This window comes from Acinonyx jubatus, chromosome E1 (genome assembly GCF_027475565.1).
Source record: "Acinonyx jubatus isolate Ajub_Pintada_27869175 chromosome E1, VMU_Ajub_asm_v1.0, whole genome shotgun sequence".
Classification (NCBI taxonomy): Eukaryota; Metazoa; Chordata; class Mammalia; order Carnivora; family Felidae; genus Acinonyx; species Acinonyx jubatus.
The window spans coordinates 9,050,333-9,056,332 of record NC_069397.1 but is presented as its reverse complement, the minus strand read 5'-3'; the positions used below and the strand labels follow the sequence as shown (position 1 = coordinate 9,056,332).

The 6,000-nt window shown below is 37.1% G+C and overlaps 1 long non-coding RNA gene across 1 annotated transcript in view; it reads right to left on the bottom strand.

The window, feature by feature from the left end:
- Positions 1-565: 565 nt before the first annotated feature.
- LOC128313363 (uncharacterized) overlaps positions 566-6,000 on the bottom strand; it is a 42,141-nt gene continuing 36,706 nt past the window's right edge. The window contains exon 2 of the long non-coding RNA XR_008293952.1: positions 566-5,819. This is a non-coding gene — a long non-coding RNA (uncharacterized LOC128313363). The remainder of the gene's footprint in view (positions 5,820-6,000) is intronic.

Genomic DNA, 6,000 nt, shown 5'->3' with positions numbered 1-6,000 from the left:
TAAGGAAAAAGACGATTACCTTACATATGTACAGCTCTTTATGTCTTTGGCTTTACAGTCAGGACATTGTTTTGCAAAAATAATTTCAGTTAGGTCTCTTTCCTGAGCCCTTCACTCTTGGTTATGTTATTCATTTGTAATACAGTAAGCTGTTGTTACTTCTGTATTCCATTTCAGGTTCACATGCACATACATACCTCAATTGTTTTTCATTGCTTTCTTTAAATTTTTGCATTTGTAAAATATCGCCATAGTTCTAAATGTCAGAACTAAATAAAAGGCTATTCTAAGGGATGCCTCGGTGGCTCAGTCATTTAAGCGCCCAACTTCAGCTCAGGTCATGATCTCATAGTTCATGGGTTCAAGCCCGAGATCCGGCTTTGTGCTGACAGCTCAGAGCCTACAGCTAGCTTTGGATTCTGTGTCTCCGTCTCTCTCTGCCTCTCTCCCACTTACGTGCTCTCTCAAAAATGAATAAACATTAAAAAATTAAAAAAAAGACATACATACATTTACCATATGACCCAGCGATGTATATTATTTATACAATAAAAATGAAAATATGTTTACACAAAAACTTATACATGAGTGTTCATAGCAGGTTTATTCATAGTAGCTCCAAGGTGGAAACAATCCAAATGTTCATCAATGGGTAAATAAATAAATAGTGACATATTAATACAATGGGATTCCATTCATCAATAAAGGGGGATGAAATATTGACATACACAACATAAATAAATCTCAAAATTTAAGCTGAGTGAAAGGAAGTGGGCACAGAACAGTATATACAATGTAATTCCACTGGTATAAAATTCTCGTAAAGACAGTTCTCACATATAGTGACAGAAAGCAGATTAATGGTTTCTTGGAGTCAGGTGGGGAGAATCGTCTGGAAAGGGATATAGAACATTTTTGGGGTGATGAAAATGTTATATTTCTTGATTTTAGTGGTAGTTATATTAAAGTGTGTATTTACCCCAACTCATCAAAATGTAAAGTTAAATTTAGTGCAACTTATTATATGTATAATTATGATTCAATAAAGGTGATAAAAACCTCTACCAGATGCAGTGAAATGGATGCATATAGAGAAATTTAGATTGTTAAATGAAAATATTAGCCAAAAAGAAAGGTTGGAAAAAATCAATTATCTAAGACTTAAATTTCAAGACGCTAGAAAAAAACCCCAGTGGATTAAACTCAAATAAAATAGAAAGGCTCGTGTGTTTAATGGTCATTGATATTTCTCTTTTGTGAAATATTTGCAAGTTTTGCTCACTTGAATTAGGTTGTTTTTAGAAAAGAGCATGAACCACTGAAAAAGAAATCAATTATATAGTAGTTAAGAGGTGACCTTTTGAAAAGATTAATAAAGTGTTAAATCCCTAGAATGCCTAATCAAGAAAACAAAGAGACCTCACAGATTACCAATGCTGAGACAGAAAAGAGAATATCACTTTAGATTCTACTGATATTAAAAATATAACAAGCAGATATAAACTATTTAAAGCTAATAATTAGATATTTCAATGAAATGATATGGAGATGAAATGATATTTACCAAAAATGACACAAGAGACAGAAAATATCAATAGTCCTATGTCTATCAAAGGAATTGAATGTATAATTGAAATTTTTTCTACACAGGGACATCTGGGTGGCTCAGTTGGTTAGGCATCTGACTCTTGGTTTCGGCTCAGGTCATGAACTCATGGTTCAGGAGTTCAAGCCCCGTGTTGGGCTCCATGCTGACAGTAAACAGCCTGCTTGGGACTCTCTCGCTCCCTCCCTCTCTGCCCCTCCCCTGCTCACTCTGTCTCTCTCTCTCAAATAAATAAACTTAAAAAAAATTTTTTTAAATAAAAATAAAAACATAAAACTTTCCTAAATAGAAAATTCCTAGCCCAGATGGCTTTACTGATGATTTTTACAGAAAATATTTATGGGAAAAAGAATACCAATACTAATAATGCACAGTCTTACACAAACTCTTCTGGGGGACAAAAAAGGGAAGTGATTCCCAATTAATTTTATAAGACCAGCATTATTCTGATACTAATCTCTGACAAAGCTACTACAAGAAAGGAAACATACAAAACAACAAGGACGTAGACATAAGATCCTATATAAAAACTTAAAAATCTAATTCAATAATATATACATATATATTTTAATTTTTTTAAATGCTTATTTTTGAGCAAGGGAGGGGCAGAGAGAGAGGAAGACACAGAATCCGAAGCAGGCTCCAGGCTCCGAGCTGTCAGCACAGGGCCTGACGCGGGGCTCGAACCCACGGATGGTGAGATCATGGCCTGAGCCGAAGTTGGATGCTTAACAAACTGAGCCACCCAGGTGCCAATAATATATTAAAAAGATAATATACAATGACTAAATGGTATCTCTTCCAGGAATGGAAGATTGCCTTAACATTCAAAAATCAATCCATTGGACAAACTTTGAGAACATTATGCTAAGTGAAATAAGGCCAGTCACGAAAGAACAAAAATTTATATGAGGTTCCTAATGTAGTCCAATTCAAAATAATTAAAATAGAACAGTAGTTTCCGGAGACTGAGGGGAGGGGGCACAGAGGATTATTGTGTAATGGGTATTGAGTTTCAGCTTTGAAAGATAAAAGGTTTTGGATACGGATCATGGTGATGGTTGCACAATATGAATGCACTTAATTTCATTGAACTATATACTTAAAAATAGTTGAGGGGTGCCTGGGTGGCTCAGTCGGTTAAGCGGCTGACTTCGGCTCAGGTCACGATCTCACGGTCCGTGAGTTCGAGCCCCGCGTCGGGCTCTGGGCTGATGGCTCAGAGCCCGGAGCCTGCTTCAGATTCTGTGTCTCCCTCTCTCTCTGCCCCTCCCCTGTTCATGCTCTGTCTCTCTCTGTCTCAAAAATAAATAAAACGTTAAAAAAAAAAAAGTTGAGATGGTAAATTTTATGTTGTGTGCATTTCACAATTTTTTTAATTAAAAAAAATCAATCCATATAACTCAAGCACATTAACAGAATGAGAAAACCATATATCATCTCAATAGATGCAAAATATGTATTTAGTGAAATTTAACCCCTCCCCATGATAACAAATCTCAGCAAACTAAGATTGGAGGAAAGTTTTCTTAATCTGATAGAAATTATCTACAAATTTACACTTCATGTCACACCTAATGGTAAAACGTCTAGGGTTTTCTTTTAGATTCTGGGAAAAACGCAGAGATGCCCACAATCACTACTTCTGGAGGCCTTGGCCAGTGCAAAAAAGCAAGAAAAAAAAATGGTATAAAAATTGGAGGGATGAAGTAAAAAATTTTACTTTATTGCAGATGACATTTTGTATACAAAGTCCAATAAAATAAACTTAATTATAATTAACAAGTGAATTTATCAAGGTCACTGGATAGAAGGTCAGTTTGTAATATAATATGTTATAATAATTATAATTATTACGTAGCTTTGCTCATTCCTTTGGGTATAATATGAATCTATTACATGTTATATATAATATTATAATACATATAATATACTATAACATGTAATATACAAATATTTATATCATTTATACAGTTGAACCTTGAACAATGTGGATGTTAAGGGTATTGCCCCCCCAATCAAAAATCCACATATAACTTTTGACCTCCCAAGAACTTAACTAGTAATAGCCTACTGTTGACCAGAAGCCTTACTGATAACATTAACAGTTGATGAACACATATTTTGTATATTATACTATATACTATATCCTTATAATAAAGTAAGCTAGAGAAAATTAAGTGTTAAGAAAATCATAAGAGAAAATACGTTTACAGAACTAAAATTACTGATACTGTAAGTTTACATGGTCTGTTTACAAGATAAATCATTTGTCAGTACCTGTCAATATTGTCTTATAGGATACAAAACACTGTGATGCTATATGCTTTACTAACATATCTCAAAAACGAAATGTGAAAAAAAATGTACATTTATTTACAGGTATTACAAATCATGCACTGAAAACAAAAAAGCAGCAATATGATGGCTTTATTGGTAGCCCAGTGTGATTGTTTCATGGCAGCTTAGCCTGTATATTACTGAATAAATTGTTATAAAATTCTTATGACATAGAGTATTACAGTCATATCCATAATACAGTATTGGAAACATTATTACATTTTTTGGAAAATTACTTCCCTGTGATGATAGGCTGATACACAGGTTCTCCAGCAGGAATGTATTGTTTCAGGATTGATGGCTTTCACAGCTTTTTCTATAACAGCAATGGCACCTTCAGGGGTGTAATCCTTCCAGACTTTTATTCTGTTCTTGGAGGACTCTCCCATAGCTGACAATCCTTTCCATAGAGTACCATGTGCAATGAGCCTTAAAGGTCCTTGTGATCTAGATGTTGCTGTGTTTGGGGGAAAAAAGACCACTTAGACACCTTCAGTGTTGAACTCATGGGGTTCTGGATGGCCAGGGACATTGTCCAGTATCAAAAGAACTTAAGGGGTGCCTGGGTGGCTCAGTCGGTTAAGTGCTGACTTTGGTTCACGTCATGATCTCATGGTTCGTGAGCCCTGCATTGGGCTCTGTGCTGATAGCTAGGAGCCTGGAGCCTGCTTTGGATTCTGTGTCTCCCTCTCTCTGCTCCTTCCCCACTTGTGCTCTGTCTCTCAAAAATAAATAAACATTAAAAAAATTAAAAAAAAAAGAACTTAAAAAAATTTTTAAATGTTTTTATTTTTGAGAGAGATAGAGACAGAGCATGAGCTGGGGAGGGGCAGAGAGAGAGGGAGACACAGAATCTTGGGACACCTGGGTGGCTCAGTCAGTTGAGTGTCAGGCTTTGGCTCAGGTCAGGATCTCACGTTTCGTGAGTTCAAGCCCCTCCGTTGGGCTCTGTGCTGACGGCTTGGAGCCTGGAGACTGCTTTGGATTCTTGTGTCTCCCTCTCTCTCTCTCTCTGCGCCTCCCAAGCTTGCACTCTCTCTCTCTCTCTCAAAAATAAATAAACATTAAAAAAAAAAAAAAAAGAATCTGATAAAGGCTCCAGGGTCCAGCTGTCAGCACAGAGCCCAATGCAGGGCTGGAACTCAGGAGCTGTGAGATCATGACCTGAGCTGAAGTTGGACGCTTCACTGACTGAGCCAGCCAGGTGTCCCTCTAAAGAACTTTAAAAGGAAGTTTCCTTAGTTGCAAGGTGTTTCCTGACTTCAGGGACAAAGTACTGTTGGAACCAATAAAAGAAGTTTTTTTTTAAAAAAGGGGGGATCCAGACCTTCTTGCTGTACAACCAAAAGAATGGCAGCTGCTAAATAGCTTTTCAAAGGCTAGCAGCTTTGGGGTGTCTGGGTGGCTCAGTTGGTTAAGTATCCGACTTCGGCTCAGGTCATGATCTCGGGTTCGTGAGTTCGAGCCCCCTTTCGGGCTCTGTGCTGACAGCTCAGAGCCTGGAGCCTGCTTCGGATTCTGTGTCTCCTTCTCCCTTTGCCTCTTGCCTGCTCACACTTTCTCTCTCAAAAATAAACAAACATTTAAAAAAACAATGAAGGTTAGCAGTTTATAGGTAAGGGCAGTCCTGATCATGAACCCAACTACATTTGCCCAAAACATAGTTAGCCTATCCTTTCATGCCTTAAATCCTGGTGCTCGATTCTCTTCCTAATAATGTGGATTCCCGCCCCTGCAGAATGGGGCACTTCTTATTAAAAAGTTTCACTGACATTCTTTCTTCTCAATGATTTCATTAATGGTGTCTAGGAACTCATCTACTGCCTCTTGGTAGGCAGAAGCCACTTCTGTTGACATTTTAAAAGCCAAACCTCTGGAATGATCAAACCATCCACTGTTGGCATTAAATTCTCCAGCTTTAGATCCTTCACCTTCCTTTTTTTTTTAAAGTTGCCATATGGACTTCACTTTTTCTCAAATCATAGTAGAGTCTATAGGTATGCCTTTCTTTTAACAATTCTACACCCACATAAAAGCTGCATTTTTGGGGTGCC